Source organism: Cervus elaphus, chromosome 12 (genome assembly GCF_910594005.1).
Source record: "Cervus elaphus chromosome 12, mCerEla1.1, whole genome shotgun sequence".
In the NCBI taxonomy this organism is placed as follows: Eukaryota; Metazoa; Chordata; class Mammalia; order Artiodactyla; family Cervidae; genus Cervus; species Cervus elaphus.
The window spans coordinates 53,653,076-53,670,807 of NC_057826.1; the positions used below are offsets into that span (position 1 = coordinate 53,653,076).

Genomic DNA, 17,732 nt, shown 5'->3' on the forward strand with positions numbered 1-17,732 from the left:
CCTTCCTGGGAAGAAGCCAACAGGAAATCTTGTTTTAATAGTGTCCTGAGAACCCTCATGCTGCCCCTCACTCCCTACCCCAGCCAATGAGTGTCAGAGCCAGGGTTTGGACAAGGATCTGCTCAAAGGATCATCTTGCTCTACCACTCTACCCTCTGGACCATTCCTGAAAGGGGCATTTTCATGGTCATCTGGATGGCATCATACTCATTCTGTGTTTTTCTTGGGATCCAGTAGCTACCCTCCCAAATGCCGTTCCTCCTTCTCTTGCCAGAGAACTAACTTTGCTCTGTGGCCCAGGATTCATAGTTTTTTTAATCTGTTCTGTGACCTGGAGTCTCCCTGGCAGGGATGATACTTGGAGGACAAAGCTCCTGATGGAATGCCCACTGCAGTGGCCAGTCAGGAAATGCCACTGGACTTGAGGCTGCACACAGAGGCATCTATTTCAGCTGGGAGGGCACCTGAATGTGAAAATTGTTGTTTCTTTTTCTTTCCTTTGAGGACTTTTATAGGAACCTGAGAACCAACGAAGTGAGAGAAATGAGTGATAGTCTCAAAGGCAGACTTCTTCAATGGGCTGAGCTCTTATTGGGCAACTATGAATGCCTGGTTCATGCCACCTCACTCACTGTCTTAGCTTCATTCTGTTTAGGGATGGTTCAGTTCAGTTTAGTCCAGTCGCTCAGTCATGTCCGACTCTTTGCAACCCCATGGACTGCAGCATGCCAGGCTTCCCTGTCCATCACCACTCCTTCCTAGAGCTTGCTCAAACTCATATCCATTGAACCATTTCATCCTCTGTCATCCCCTTCTCCTCCTGCCTTCAACCTTTCCCAGCATCAGGGTCTTTTCCAGTGAGTCAGTTCTTCACATCAGGTGGCCAAAATAGTGAAGTTTCAGCTTCAGTATCAATCCTTCCAATGAGTATTCAGGACTGATTTCCTTTAGGATTGACTGGTTTGATCTCCTTGCAGTCCAAGGGATGATTACTGTCTCCCTAATCAGAGAGGGCAAGCTGAGTGCTGAGCAAAAAGTTAGAGAGGTTCCCTTCCTTTGGGATAGAGGAAATGAAATGCTTGGAGCTGCTTAAAATGATGAGGAAGGGACTTCGCGGGCTGTACAGTGATTAAGACTGTGAATGCAGGGGGCACAGATTTGATCCCTGGTTTAAGAGCTAAGGTCCCACATGCTGTTCAGTACAATCAAAAATAAATTAATTAGTTAAATTTAAAAACCTTCCCAGGGACTTGGCCCAGTGGCTAGGACTCCACACTCCTAATGCAGAGGGCCCAGATTCAATCCCTGATCAGAGAACTAGATCCCACATGCTGCAACCAAGAGTTCACATGCCACAGTGAAGATCAAGGATACCCTGTGCTGTGACTAAGACCTGGAGCAACTAAGTAAACAAATAAAATATTTTTAAAATAAATAAAATGGTGAGGAAGTCACTTTGCATCTCTACAAAAGGAGCATTCACACTCTTACTTCCCACCTTCATTAGGTTGTGGGCTTATTCCTAAAGTCAGAGGTCATGATGCAGTTGCCTTATCTTAGAGCATCTCTAAAATGTAAGATTATTCATCATTTACCAGGACACTAAAATCCATCCTCTGAGCCAGAAGACAGCACTGGGGATGATGCTAATGGGATGGAGTGGCAGGAACACAGAAAAATTAGAGGGCACTCTTCATTTGGACAAATATTATTTGGGCACCTACCATGTGACTGGTGCTAGTCCAGGCATCATGAATAAAACAGCTACTTCCCTCCAGGGAAATGTGGTGGCTCTCTGTCACAGAGAGTCATGCCAACACAGAATTCCAGCAAAATGTGCTAACGCTCTTCCAAAAGACTAAACCTCCTATGGTGGCTTCCCAGGTGGCCCACTGGTAAAGAATCCGCCTGCCAGTGAAGAAGATGCAGGAGACTCAGGTGAGTCCCTGGGTCAGGAAGATCCCCTGAAGAAGGAAATGGTAATCCACTCCAGTATTCTTGCCTGGGAAATCCCATGGACAGAGGAGCCTGGTGGGCTAGAGTCCATGGGTCGCAAAGAGTTGGACATAACTGAGTACACACACACACACACACAGTGGAGCACAGAGGTCAGAACAGTCCCCTCCCATTGGAGATGTGTGAACAAGGGTTGAAGGCAGGAAGACAGAGCATCCCAGAATCAGGCACCAGTTTGTAAAAGGCAAGAGGATGTTAAAGTTCAGAGCATGGGGAAGGCTTCAAAGCACTGTAGTGGGATTAAGTGCACAGTGCTGGAAGATGTGGAGACAGAGGGAGACACGAATGGAAAACTGTGCTCTGGGGTCTCTGCGGCCCCTCTACGCCCGTTCATGGCTTTTCTCTGCTCTCCTCTTGCCCTGAAGGCTGACCTCTAGGAGCTCCCAATCTGCTGCCTTCCCGCTGGGTTTAGTCAATGGGAGGCAGCAGCCGCAGATGAAGATGGAGGACAGGGAGCAAGGTCAGGATGTTGGTACCCACCCGTCCACCAGCTCCCTCTGTGCCAGGTCATCTGGCCCTACCCTGCAGGTTCCAGCACCACTGCTCTTCCCCTCTGTCCTTTAGGCTTCAAGGTGGGACCAGCTTCTGTCTGATGGGAGACCTTGGATGATGCATCATTGGGTCCCTTCACTTAACCAACCCCTCTCTAAACAGTGCTTCCATTAAACTCTCTTAAGTTGACCCCTCCAAGTGGGCATCTGTTTCTGCCAGGACCCTGGCTGTTATTGGACGTTTGGATGAAAATGTAAAGGACAACCATGCCAAGGAACAACCACTGCTTTTTGTTTTGTTTTTTGTTTTGCAATGACAGTGGCATACGATTCTTTTGAACTCCCATAAATTATATACTGAAATAAACCAGACACAAGAGATCATGTGCTTGTGCTATGCTGGGCTCAGTCGCTTCAGACTCTTTGCAACCCCATGGACCGTGGCCCACGAGGCTCTTCTGTTCATGGGATTTCCCAGGCAAGAATGCTAGAATGGGTTGCCATATGCTCCTCCAGGAGATCTTCCCCACCTAGGGACCGAATGTGGTTCTCCTGTGTCTCCTGCATTGCAGGAAGATTATTTACTGCTGAGCCACAGGGGAAGCTCACCAAAGACCATATATTGCCTAATTCCATCTGTATGAAATGTCCAAAAGAGGTGACTTTGTAGAGGCAAAAAAACAGATTAGCTGTTGCCTGGGGCTGAGGTGTAAACAAGAAGGGACTACAAACTTGCACAAGCAGTCTTTTTAGGGTGATAGGTTTTGGTGATGTCATACAATTCTGTACTATATTAAAAAACACTGAACTGTGTACATAAAATGGATAGATTTTATGATATATAAATTGATCCTCAACAAAGCTGTTATGATTATAAACCAAATATATCAATAGTATGTGAAGTTTGGAAAATAGAAGAAAAAAATCACCTATAAGCCCACCACCCTAACATAACTATTATGTTTTTTATATTCCATTCCAGTTCTATATTATCTGTATTTGACAATTACAGAAATAATGGCATTAACTGACATTTATCGCATGCTTACCATAGCCTGGGTTCTAGGTTAAGCACATAGCACACATTATTTCATTTAATTCTTATAACACATTATAAGGAAGTTACTATTTTTTTCAGAATAGTTGATTTACAATGTTGTGTTAGTTTCAAATGTATAGCAAAGTGACTCATATATATGTGTGTGTATATATTTGTATGTATGTGTATATGCATCTTTTTCAGATTATTTTCTCCTACAAGTTATTACAAAATAATAAATGTTGTCCCCTGTACTATGCAATAGGTCTTTGTTGGTTATTTATTTTATATATAGTAGTATGTATATGTTCATCTCAAACTCCTAATTTATCCCTCCCCCCACTTTCCCCTTTGTAACCATAAGTTTGTTTTCTATGTCTGTGGGTTTACTTCTGTTTTGTAAGTTCATTAATATCATTTTTTTATATTCTTCTTGTAAGTGATATCATATGTCTGTCTTTTTCTGCCTGGCTTACTTCTCTTAGTATGATAATCTCTTGGTTCATCCATGCTTTTGTATATGACATTATTTCATTCTTTTTAATGGCTGGGTAATATTCCATTGTATATATGTACCACATCTTTATCCATTCATCTGTCAATTAGATTGATTTCAGTCTTGGCTCTTGTATTGATAAACAGTGCTGCTATTGAACATATCTTTTTAAATTATAGTTTCTCAAGGAAATTACTATTACTACCCACATTTTGTTAATAAGAAAACTGAAGCTCATAGGGGGTCACTGAGTTGCAACGTAAATGTCATTTTCCACTTTGCCATAGTGTTGATTCTTTCAATGTCTGCAAAATCATTCATTGGGTTGGTATTAATGCATAATGTTTAACTCATCCCTCTTCTGTAACATATATAGTGTTTCCTTTAAAAATGTTCTCATGAACAGCTTCATTAGAAATAGCCTTATCTATATTTAACATGATCTTCTTAGGATGCTTTTCTAGAAGTGGGATCAAAGGGAACAAGGCCATTTTTAAATGTCTTGAAATCAATTTCCAAATGGTTGGAATTAATAGTCCCACCTGGCAACTTTGTCCTAGCCTTACCAGCACTAATAGTCTAAGTTTTTTATGTTCTGCTTAATTTAATTGTTTATTTGTTCTTATTTTAATTTTCATGCATGCATGTAACTACTGGAAAGGCTGGAATTTTTACCATACCAGTTGAATGTCTGCTTCTACAAGAAGACATTTGTTGATAGGAGTCTTGCTGGTTTTCTTCTCTGTTAACCCTTCATATTTTATCTTAGCTGGAAATATTTCCTGTCACCTCTTTCTTTCACAAACTGCTTTTACCTATTTTTACATGTGCTTAGTCACTCAGTCATGTCTGACTCTTTGCGACCCTACGGACTATAGCCAACAGGATTCTCCAGGCAAGAATACTGGAGTGGATGGCCATTCCCTTCTCTATGGGATCTTCCTGACCCAGGGATTGAACCCAGGTCTCTTGCATTGCAGGTAGGTTCTTTACCCTCTGAGCTACCAGTGAAACCAATTATTCTTTCCCTTTGTGAGTTTATCCATGGCTTTTAGACTTTCAGAGACATCTCTCTCCAGGGCTATGATAACATTCTGTTACATTTTCTCCTGATTTTTCTGTAGAAAAAATTTGTTTTACATTTAAGAAAAACTCTATTTTTGAGTATAGTTTGAGATGTGAGCCTAAATGATTTTTTCTCAAATCATTACTCAGCTTTTCTAATACCGAACATTAGTTCCTTTATCATATATTATGTTCTTATAAGAGAGCCCTTTGTGCTCCAGAGACATACTATCTTAGTAACTGTCGTTTGACAATATGCTTTTGCATTGAGTTCGTCTGAAATGTCTCACCTGTTCATCCAAGAGAGGTCAGGTCATCCCACTTGCAGGGCAGCTGGATGAACAGCAGGAATCATGGGTCTGCTCAGTGCAGAACATGTGGGAGCAAAACTGTTGCTACAGCCTTAGGGAAGCATGCTGCCACCTTGGGGGTGACTGAGATCCCCAAGGACGAGAGTGAACAGGAAACCTGATCCTGAGATGCTCAAAACTAACAGGGCCAGGAGAGCCTTCCCAGACAATTTCACACAATCCCTTCAGTTTACAGAGAAGAAAACAGGTGAAGACATATAATGTCATTTGCCCAAATCTACAGTGGCAGTCAGCAGCAGAGCTGGTACTAGACCTAGGCCTCATACTGGTTGATCTGGGTCTCTTGAATGTTCCCCAGGAAAGAAAGGTCACAAGGGGCAGAGGTCCATGTGGGCTGCAGCACCAGGGAAGACTCAGCAATCATGACGATGGCTTATATATGAGTGCTATGTCACTAAATCCTTTCACTGCTGCTACCTGCAGTTGTCCTCTCCTTAACTAACTGACCAGGTCATCCAGCTCCCACCCTCTGTCTTAAATATGCCAACTGATGCTCCCAACTAGGAGTTCATCTCTTACACACCTCCTTACTTCTGCTCCCACCAAATGTTAACCAAGAATCAATTATTTTTGTTCCCCAATCTATCTATGACACTTATACTTAACACTGTAATTATTTGATTTAACCAAAAGGAATATAAACCAAAATAGAGGAGTGGAACGAAAAATAACTATTGCTATTTTATGACAAACACATTACTTAGGAAAACCTGACAAAAAAAAACTAAAAAATCTTTCAAAGTATAGATGAGATAACTAAAAAACAGAGGGAGCTTTCCCTGTAGCTGAAACAGTAAAGAATCCACCTGCAATGGAGGAGACCTGGGTTCAGTCCCTGGGTCAGGAAGGTCCTCTGGAGCAGGGCATGGCAACCCACTCCAGTATTCTTGCCTGGAGAATCCCACAGACAGAGGAGCCTGGTTGGCTCCAGTCCATGGAGTCACAAAGAGTCATAAATGACTGAGCCACTAACATTACTGCTACTTGTGTAAATCTAGGATTCTGCATTTAAATTGTTTCATGACTTAATTTCTCTTTATAAAAACAGAAAATGGAAAATATGAGTGTGGCTTGTGCAAGACAAGAGGATTATCATTAGGGGGCTTTTTTTTTTTTTTTTAAAGAAAAGGCCCTGGGTTCACATCAAAATAAGATTATACATGTCCTATTTTGACTTTACAGCTTGATTAATCAACCAACTACATGTCCTGATCACAAGGAAAAGAGGACTTCCGTTTGCTATTATTAATATAAAATCATCTGCATTTTCAGATGAGTTATCCAGGCTCCAAGCACCACGGTCAGATTCTGAGAAAGAGGCATATGGATGTGAGCCTGGGTGCAATGCCTCAGAAGGCACTGGGTCCAGATTCCAGCTACACCCTAACCACTGGTGTTCGTTGTTGTTCAGTCTTCAGTCACGTCTGACTCTTTGCCACCCCATGACTGCAGCATGCCAGGCTTCCATGTCCTTCACTATTTCCCAGAGTTTGTTCAGGTCATATCTATTGAGTTGGTGATACTAGCTAACCATCTCATCCTCTGCTGCTCCTTTCTCCTCCTGCCTTAATCTCTCCCAACATCAGGGTCTTTTCCAATGAGTTGGTTCTTCACATCGGGTGGCCAAAGTATTGGAGCTTCAGCCCCAGGATCAGTCCTTGGGCAAATCATTGATGCTCTTTGGACTCAGTTTTCTCACTTACTTAACAGTATCTCTGTCTTGGGATTATTATCTAGATGAAAGGATGTTGGTCAGCACCCAGACTTGTGCCGTGGTATTGCATGCCTAGTTGATCAGTCGTGTCCAACTCTTTGCAACCCTTTGGATTGTAGCCCACCAGGCCCCTCTGTCCATGGGATTTTTCAGGCAAGAATACTGGAGTGGGTTGCCATTTTCCTCCTCCAGGGGATCTTCCCAGCCTGTGTTTCCATGGGATTGAGCCCATGTCTCCTGGTTCTCCTGCATTGGCAGGTGGATTCTTTACCCACTGAACCATCAGGGAAGCCCCAGCATGGTGCCAGACCCACTTTTAAATGTGAGCTTCTTGTGCTGACTCTAAATGGAAGAAGTGGGGATGAATGAGCCTTGGTGTGTGAACTGGATGTGGATGAGCAGAAAGACGGGTTGGCATCCCTCTTCATTGGCCAATCCCAACTCACAGAATGAGGTGGCCTTAGGAGAAGGGCACCAGTGAAGTGATTCTGTGAGGCGCACATTCATACCCTACACCCAAGGGCCAAGACAAGGGGATCCTGGGAACAGGATGTGTGGGACCATCCTGAAGCCCCCAGGATGTGTGGGACCATCCTGGAGCCAAGAGCAAGGGAACTGTGAGGGCCTGGGCACGTTGGGAGCAGACAGACTAACTGACTGGGAGGCGTCCATTTTGTGGGGGGATGCACGGGTCACACCACCTTGCAGGTGTGGCCAGCAGTGCCTTGGGGTGCGGGGGGGAGCATCCTGAGTTCTGAGACTCATAAGCTGTTTTGCCTGGTAGTCACCGCCCTGTGACTTCCACAGCTGCCGAACCAAGAGCTGAGGAGCACCCGGCCTTACTGCTAGAAAAGGGCCCACTCTGCATCTCTCTGTCTCTCTCTGAGTCTCCGTTTCTCTTCTCCCCTTCCATATCTGTGGCTGAGTCAGATGGAGCAGTCCTCTCATCTCAATGGTTGGCAGTTTTGGCCTTCCCAGTTTGCCTGTCCCCAGCCCACAAGATGCAGAAAGAGCTGCTGCTAGCAAGAGTTATTTTGGTCAGCTGAGTCACCACGCCAGAAAACAAGATATGACCCTACCTGTGTCTGATGTGAGAGGCTGGAGCCGGCAGGGACCTCCAGAAAACTGAAAGCCTTAACTGAGACATCATGCATTTGCCCCTAGGGCCCAGCGCCTAATGGGGAACCATCCCTCTTCCCTGGGGATGAGGACCCTGGAACCAGGGCTGCCCACCCATCGCAGCCCCTCTGCAGCCTCCAGACTTGACAGTGGCACTACCGCTCCCTAATGCCCCCTGGCTTGTATTACGGTTAATGGTACCCGGGACTCACCTGCCACCCCCACTAGACTCTGTGCTCTCTTGGGTGAGGGACCACACCTGTTTCTACCCTCTGGTACATACCCCAGTGACTGGGACATAGCACGTGTTTAGTAAGCGTTCACTTCTTTACCCTTATTGTTCCTCCACAGCACGACATCTGAGGGTCTGCTCCTCTACCTTGAATCATCTCTTCTTTGAAGGACTTCTCATTTCTTCTCTGTCACCAAGTCTATCCCTCCCTATCCCTACCCGTTCGGCCTGAGCCCCTTGGATTGCTGCCCCCTCGAGCTTCCTCCAGCACCTGCTGCCTTATATCTGCTGCCCTTCACTCTCCTGCGTATCCTGGAATCACAGGCAGAAGTGGTCTGCACGTGGGCACAGGCATCATCTTCTGGGAAATCCCAGAAGAGTCCTCACTCCCCCAGAAGTTATGTGGGTGGAATAAGGAGGCTTAGAAAGATTTGGGATAAGCAGCCGTTTAGCAAGACTGGCCTGGCCGTGTGCTCTCCTCTGTCTCTTTTGTAAGGTTCCCTTTGGGGATGGAGAACCACGACAGAGGCCTCAGGGTGATGGCACACGAGTGTGTGCACACGTGGGTGCTGTCCCTGTGAGAAGGTTCGCGCACTAGGAGTAGTGGCCGCCATCAGACCAGACACTTGTTCGACTTGTCCATTTTTTAAACTGGAAATTTTAAATTGTAAATTTAAAATTGTAAAATTGTAAATCTTTTAAAGCAGAAATCATTTTAGTTTGGCTGGAATGGAAACTCAAGATAGAGTGAATCATCCTGGTCTCATCTAAAATAGATAACGAGGCTAAGTTTGGTGAGAGGTGTAGTAGTCACAGCTGCTTGAAATGATACCCCCTTGTAAATAAATCACCAGCTGGCAGCCTCACCTTGGAATATTTATAAGGAAATAGACCTGGGAAGGAAAAACTGTAAGTCTAGGCTGCAAAGATGCTTGGAAGAGGGAGTTTATCGTGTGTCCAGAAAGTGTGATTCTTGGTTGCCTATGGGAAGACAGGGGAGAAAAGAAGGAAAACAATGTGCTGGAAGGAAACGATGTGTGACATTTTATTTCATTTTCAATTGTGCCCCTATTCTTGTGTGCGTGTCTTTTTTAAAAATTGAAGTATATAGTTGATTTACAATGTTGTGTTAGATATCAGGTATATAGCAAAGTGATTCAGTTATATACATTACATATAAGAAGTAATCTGGAAAGAATATATATACTTGTATGTAAAATATATGGGACTTCCCAGGTGGCACAGGGTAGAGTCCACCTGCTAATGCAGGAGATGCAAGAGATACGGGTTTAATCCCTGGGTCGGGAAGATCCCCTGGAGTAGGAAATGGCAGCCAATTCCAGCATTCTTGCCTGAAAAGTCCTATAGAGAGAGGAGCCTGGCAGGTTATAGTCCAGGGGGTCACACAGAGTTGGACACCTCCAAGAGGCTGAGCACTATATAAAATATACATATATAATATATAATGTGTAAATACTATAATAATATATAGTATAATAAATGTATATACATATTCTTTTCAGCTTATTTTCTATTATAGGTTATTACAAAATACTGAGTTGCCTGTGCTGTCCAGGAGGCACTTGTTGCTTATCTATTTTATATATAGTGGGGTGTATCTGTTAATCCCAAGCTCTTCATTTATCCCTCCCCTCCGTGTGTGTCTTTCTCACCACAGGAAAGGGGAGCTCACAGGGGAAGTCTGCACCGCTTCTTTCCTAATCTCCGAGCACTGGCCGGGCAGCCCAGGGCAGGATACTCTGGTGTCTCAGGGGAGTCCCCGAGTTTGCTTCCAAATTATGCCAAAGCCCTGTCTGTGCCAGGGGCCACAGGGACGCCGGCCTGTCCCCTCTGCTCTGGTTCTAGTGTGATGAAGCACTTTGGGTGTAAGGAGATCTGCTGCTGAGAAGAGATACAGCTGGGCCTGGGGCGTATCACGTAGACCGATCACGGTGCAGAGCCAGACGCTGCAAGGGGCCCCCCAAGTCCAGTGAGCATGGTGTAACCTTAGGCAGGCTGCCACCTCTAAGTCCCTTCCCTACCCCACCCCTCCCACCACTCATCTTATCCCATCCCATCCGTTAAATTCCTCCAGGGACACTGCAGAATTGCAACTCCTCCTACCCCAGGAAAGCCTCAGAGAATCCCAGGAAAGGAACCTCAAGGTGTAGTGGAAGGGGCACCAGCAAGGAGCAGGGAGCGCTAAGCTGCATGGCTTGGGCAATTGGTTTAGGCCTCGCTGAGTTCTCAGCAGCAACAGCTGATTCAACAGCCATCCCTGTACTACTTCCTTGATCTATGGGCACCACTGCTCTAGGTAACGGGATGAGAAGATGCAAGAGGCAAGGTCCTGTGCCTCCCAGGAATCAGAGATGTGCAAGCAAGCTGAGCACTGTAACATGAGCCACAGTACAATCCGGGAAACTGCTAGACGTTCATGGAAGGCTGGGGGCTGAGTAGCGGGCACATCAGCCAGTCCAAGGGAGGAGCTGAGACAGGAGGGAGCAGCTGAGCTGAGAGCGGGTGAGGAGAGTGAGCCCAGCCTAAGGCGAGGGGTCTTCCAAGCAAAAGGAACAGCAAAGTCCCAGGGTGAGAAACATCACAGTACCTGGAGGGAAATGAGAGTGTTTTGGTGTTGCTGACGGAAGTGGACAGAAGTGAGTCTCGATCTGTAGTCAGGACCAGGACGTAAAGGACTGTGAACCACAAACTAATCCAATAAATGGTCTTTTTATTTATTTATTTTAATATTCACTTATTTGTGTGGCTATACCGAGTCTTAGTTGAGGCACATGGGATCTGCAATCTTAGTTGTGGCATGCGAACTCTTAGTTGCAACATATGGGATATCGTTCCCTGACCAGGGATTGAACCCAGGACCCCTGCCTTGGGAGCATGGAGTCTTAGCCACTGGACCACCAGGGAAGCCTTTGGATGGTCTTTTAAAAATGCGGCCCAGAGCATGTCACTCCTCTATTCAAAACTGCAATGGCTCCACTCCCCCCATGTAAAAACCCTTACAATGGCCCACAGGCCCAACAAGGCCCAGCTTCCACCTCCCTCTCTGACCACATCTTCCAGTGCCCCCCTGTACACTCTCCCAGCCTCCTCCCTAGCCATCAGATAAGCCAGACAGCTTCTGCCCCAGGATCCTTGCCTGGCCTCTTCCCTCTAGTGTAAGTGCTCTTTTCCCAGGTGTCTACATGGCTCACCCTTCACCTCCTTTAAGTCTTGTTGAAATGTTGCTTCTTCATGAATCCTGCACTGACCATCCTTTCCCAAATTGCATCAGCTTCTTTCCCCTGTTCTACACTCTAAGCCCCTTCATCCCATTCAGTTTTTTTCCTTCAGAGCACTTACCACCTCTTAACACTGTATTGTTGTTTAGTTGCTAAGTTGTGTCCGACTCTTTTGTGACCCCATGGACTGTGTAGCCCATCAGGCTCCTCTGCCCATGGAATTTTCCAGCCAAGAATACTGGAGTGGGTTGTCACTTCCTATTCTAGGAGATCTTCCTGACCCAGGGATCCAACCCATGTCTCTTGCATCTCCAGCATTGACAGGTGGATTCTTTACCACTGAGCCACCAGGGAAGCCCCAATATACTGTACAGTTTTCTTATTTACTATGTTTCCCCCATATGGAATATGAACTGAATCAGGGCAGGTGTTTTTGTCCACCCTGTTTACTGCTATATCCCAGCCCCTAGAACAGTGACTTGTACATAGTAGGCTCATTGACAAACATTTCTTAATGAATGATTTAGCTAAGGAGCCACTGGCAAGCATTAGATGGGGTGGCGGGGGGGTGGGGTGTGACATACTTAGATTTATAATTTAAAATCTCTCTAGCTAGACACTGTGGACTTGTAATGGTCTTCCTGCTCCCCTTTTTAAAATCATGATTCACAGTTAGAAATTCATTTCAATTTTTTGTATACACAAGAAACATATAAAGAATCTAGCTGAAACAAAAGTTTCATCAAACAATAGTTACCTTTTCACCTTTGCAATGATCCCTGATCTATGGTGATGTCATTTTTTTAAATTACATAATGGTTTCAAACTACTAAATTGATTTCATAGCCCCCCAGTAATAGGCCAAGGCTTGGAGTTCAAAAACACTGTTATAATAATATTCTGGAATTTGATAGTGATGATGGTACAGTATTATAAATATACAAAAAAACCCCACTGAACTGCACACTTTAAAATAGTTTAAATGGTGAATTCTACATTATGTAACTTTCATCTCAATTTCAAAACCCCTATTTTTTTAATGATGTAAAAGGTTTAATCTAAAAGACAGCAATCTGGAGATGGGAAGGTCAATTAGAAAATGGTTATAATCATCTAGGTAAGAGGCAATGAGTGGGCATAGTCCAAATAGACAAGAAGGGCAATTCAGAATGATTTAGAAGGTTAAATTGGAAAGCATGGGAAATAGGAGGAGTCAAGGTTGATTCCAGACTTCTGCCTCTGCTACCAGCGGATGATGGTGCTATCAGGTGAAATCAAGAACACAGACAGTATACACATGGTAGGAAGCTCTTTAGATTTTTTAAAAAGTAGCATATGTGTGTGCACTCATACATTTGTCAAAGGGGAGAAGAGCTCTGAGGCTACCCTCCATGCTGTTGGCTAGCCAGGGAGGCCTGCAGTATGGGACCAGAGGTCCACCAGCGTTCAGGAGTGGGTGGCAGAGGTGGGGAGAATCACGGAGGAGCCCTGGGGGGAAAGGGATCCAGAGAGACTGGGGTGCTGTGCGGTAGAAGCCAGAAGAGTGAAGACTTTTAGCAGGAAGCTGACCAGCCAAGATGTGCAGAGATGCAGGGCCTGGAAAGTGAAGAGCAAGCAAAGACATAGGCAGAAGGGCAAGAGCCTGGAAGGTCAATGCGCACCGCCCCCCTCAACCAGTCTCAGCTGTTTTCAGGAACGGCTCCCCCAAGTGACCAGCCTGAGAACCTACTGGGCCTTGGGCCATGACAGGCCAACCTGCCTCATTGTCTTCCCCCACCTTCCCTCATTCTCCCCCAAGCACAGCCCTAGTTCCTTTTGATGACTTTCCTAAGTGGAGGTCCAGGTGGCCTCTGGATGCCCCTGAAAGGAATTTCCTGTTAACAATTTCCCTCCCCACTGGGCTTGGCCAAGAGTTGGCAGATGTGATCACACCACTAAGGGCTGGACCGGATAGAAACAGGAAAATGGACAATTTTCACTCTGGGGGAAAGAAATGCAGTTATTTTTTCAGCTGGCTCCAGTCCTTCTGTGACTCTCATAGTAGAATCTTCCACCAGTCACCCAAGGATATGGCGGCGGTCTGAGACCCGCCTGAGGACAAGTAGGGGCAGGCTCCTCTCCAAAGGGGAGGGGCTGAAATCTCTGCAGACTCGCGGTGGGTCGTGATGTGGGACAGATTTCTTAAATCCTTTCAGAGGCATATGCAGGGTCTTCAGAATAACAGTGAACCACTCAAGCGGCCCACAGAGGCAGAGATGGAAAAGAGAGCATGGAGGCATGATCTGTTCTGTTCATCAATGACCTTGAATCACTATTTAGCATTTATGGTAAGAACTGGGCTGCTTCGCCTGCAAATGTTCTTGAAGCCCATATCACCTGCGAAGCAAAATGTTCAGGTGCTGAGGGGCACAGGCTAGGCCTCTTCTCACCTGTACAGCATCTTTGTGTGAAATATAAAAAGTCATCTCTTCCTTTGGGCCGACACAGGCTGTTGCCAGGCAGCGCAGCTTGGTGAGCAATGCTCAGCCTACATCATCTCCCACAACCCTCTCCCTTCCCCCTTCCCCCCCACTTCCAAGCTGGATGTTCTTGTGCAGAGTCCCACCTGTGCAACCATATACAGCAGCCCTGGAGACAGAGATGAATATGGCAGAGTCTTCAACCCCCAGAAGCCCAAAAACTGGTTGGTGAGCATATAACCATATGGCGAGCATATAACCATATGGCGAGCATATATGGCGCACATATAACCAGGCAACTAACAAAAGCAGCCTCTGAGAAATGCTAATGAATATGGCAGAGTCTTCAACCCCCAGAAGCCCAAAAACTGGTTGTCAAGCATATAACCATATGGCGAGCATATAACCATATGGCGAGCATATATGGCGCACATATAACCAGGCAACTAACAAAAGCAGCCTCTGAGAAATGCTAAAACAGAAATGCTAATGGTGGAGGGGTCCTACAGATGGGAAAAGTTCACCCTGATGGGAAAATCCAAGAAGACTTCCTGAGAAGATAGAATTTGAGGCAAACTTTGAAACGTTGGCAGATAGGGGAGTAGAGAAAGGAGGCACAAAATGTCAAGGTGTCTTCTTGGGAGGAGTAGATTGCTATGACTGGAGGAAAGGGGAGCCAAGGGGGTGGAGGAAGACACTGGGGAAAGATATTGTAGGAGGTAAGAATGAAGGTCAAAATTGTGGAGAGTACTGAGTGACTTACTGAGGAATGTGCTCTTAGAGAGAGCCAGAGAAGGTTGGGGAAGTGAGCACCGGAAGACCTTGCCCCAACAAATGCTTTAGCCCCAAACTGACGCTCACATCACTAAGGCTCACATCCCATTGGTAAAAATTAGTCATATAGCTTCATCTAACTTTCCTTTTTTAAAAATTGAAGTATAGTTAATTTACAATGTTATGTTAATTTCTGCTATACAGCAAAATGATCATTTATCTATATGCATATGTTCTTTTTTTATTTTCTTTTCCATTATGGTTTATCATCAGGGTAGTGACTATAGTTCTCTGTGCTACACAGTAGGACCTTGTTGATGGTCCATTCCATATATAATAGCCTAATCTGCTATTCCAACCTTCCACTGCATCTCTCCCTACCCCCCTCCCCCTTGGCAAGCACATATCTATTAGCCCCATCTGACTTCAGAGGACAGCAATGGAGGGTGACCCTGCTGGGCCATGGGCTGGAAGGAGAGAGCAGTTAGATATAGGTGAGTGCTAGAAATCTCTACCAACCATTTCTTCCTCTGCTCTGGCTTCCCCTTAGCCCTTATCATCATCTGACATACTGCATAGTTGCTCATTTACATATTTTGTCCTGCTCCGCCCCCCACCCCCTCCACTAAAGAGTGTAAGCTCTCTGATGGCAGATCATTTGCTACCCTTGCTGTATTGTTCATTGTTGTATTCACTGTACCTAGAACAGAGGCTGGCAGGCAGTAAGCACTTGATACATACTTGATGAATGAGTCACTAATAAAAACAAATAAATAAAGGCCTGGAGGGTGGGGGGCGGGGCCAGCAGTGGGGGAGGGGAGTGGTGTGAGAGGCCTGTGAAAAGTAAGCAGGGGTAATACCACAAAAGGCATTATAAGACAGGTAAAGGAGCTTTTGCTTTATCCCATGGAGTGTAGAGAACCACAGGCAGGGGTCTTTCAAGGGGAGGGATGTTCTGGAAGATCACTGGGGACACAGGCTGGGGGATGGCTTGGGATGGGGTCACAGAGGAGGCAGGGGGACCAGCTGGGAGACAATGGGTGGTGGTTTAGACTAGATGGGGGGCTTCCTGAAGGAGGAGAAACAAGGCTTGATGCGAGAAAGAATGTGGGGTTTGAGAGGGGGAGAGGATGGCTTTAAAGGGTTTGACTGGAGTTACCCAAAGTAGAGAGTCCCTTAGTCATGCTTAACCAGGAGGATTGAGGGGTGGAACAGACCTAGGGGGAGGTGGTAACAAGGGATTTGTTTGAGACATTAGAACTTTGACCCAGTCCACACACCCAGGCCTCACTAAATGACAGGTGACTCTACGCTTAGAAGATGTATTTCCTCACCACTGAAATTTTGCCCAGTTTCCTGCGGTTGATAGACAGAGAATGTCCCCTCACTCTGTCAACCACTCCTAGCTCTGACTTCACAGAAGAAATCAGAAGGAGAATCTGAGAATATGGGCCCCTCTTCTCACATCTGGCTGAGAACTCACTCCTGCTCTGAGGACACAGACCCGCTCCCGTGCCCCCAGTTAGGTGTCAAGGTCTCGGGGCAAAGAGGAGCTGTCAGCTGGCCCCTGGTGGATCAGGATGGGTGGGTCGACAGTCTCCAGGTGGGGCCACCATTTAGTTAAAGGCAGGCAGGGCCGCCAGCTCTCATTTGCTTGGTGACTTCTTGGTGATATGCCTCTCCTCACTCCCTGGGCTCTGATCCCCAGTCTTGGCCACAGTTCCCCTGTCAGTCATGTTCTTGGCTTGGCCCAGTGCCTTGTGCTTGCTGACTTCCCTCCCACATGCCAGTCTTTTCCAAAGTTGTCCAGGATTGAAAATGATCCCCCCAACCCCCCACCACCATGCCATCACTCAGGTCACAAGACAGAAGCCCCCAGGCCCTCTCTTTCAGCTTGAGGGAAAGAAGTAGGCTTATTTAATCCAGGCTGTAGGAAATCCTGCCTGGCCAGCTTTGGAAACAATGTACTGGGAACCAGCGCAGAACTTGATTGTTGAGTTACAGTCTGACTCCAGTGGTGTCTAGGCTGGTCATTTGCTGTGTAGTTAGCTGCTCTCTTGCTCCCAACTGCTCTGCGAGGAGGTGATTGAATATCGCCTCATGCATTAACCATGCACGGGAGGGGGCTGCCAGAGCTCTGTTACCTGCCTGCGCACCTGCGGCCCCCACGCCTTCGTCACAGGCCACCTGGACTGACACCTTGATTGATTATAAGGGTTCCATCCTGGATGGAGCAGCCACAACCTTACCTGGTGGGAGGCGGAGGGCAGTGTTGTAGCCAGTCCATCTGTCTGTGCCGAGTATCCCCTCCTGCAGACCTGGGCACCTCTCACTAACATTTTCATCAGAGCCCTCGTTTTGCAGGCGCCTCTCTCCTGCTAGGACAGCATCTGCCAACCCACCATCTGCCTCACATCCTACAGAAGGGGCTTTGGCAAAAAGAGTCCAAATTCAGCAGTTTCGATAAACCCCAGAGAAGATCATCCCTGTGCTGTTTCCAAGAAGTACCCACACCAACTTGTGAATTATTGAACCCAGCCACAAAATAAAGGGTTAGTAGTTTGCAGAGAAATTTGCACAACCAGAAGAGAGAAGAGAGCTGCCAATGATGAATGCCCCCTCTTTCCCAAATACTGGTGGGTAAAGAAGTGGCCAGCCGCTGCATTCAAAGCCTTTGGAGGAGGGAAAAAATAAAGCAAGAGTTTGATTTGAGATTA

General features: G+C 46.1%; 1 long non-coding RNA gene across 1 annotated transcript; it reads right to left on the minus strand.

Annotated features, from left to right (window-relative positions):
• Nucleotides 1-1,288: 1,288 nt before the first annotated feature.
• On the minus strand, nt 1,289-17,395 carry LOC122705494. Its single transcript, XR_006344123.1, has 3 exons — nt 17,265-17,395; nt 13,169-13,176; nt 1,289-1,331 (listed from the first exon to the last, which is right to left on the minus strand). It is a non-coding gene; the product is annotated as an uncharacterized LOC122705494 (long non-coding RNA).
• Nucleotides 17,396-17,732: the final 337 nt, after the last annotated feature.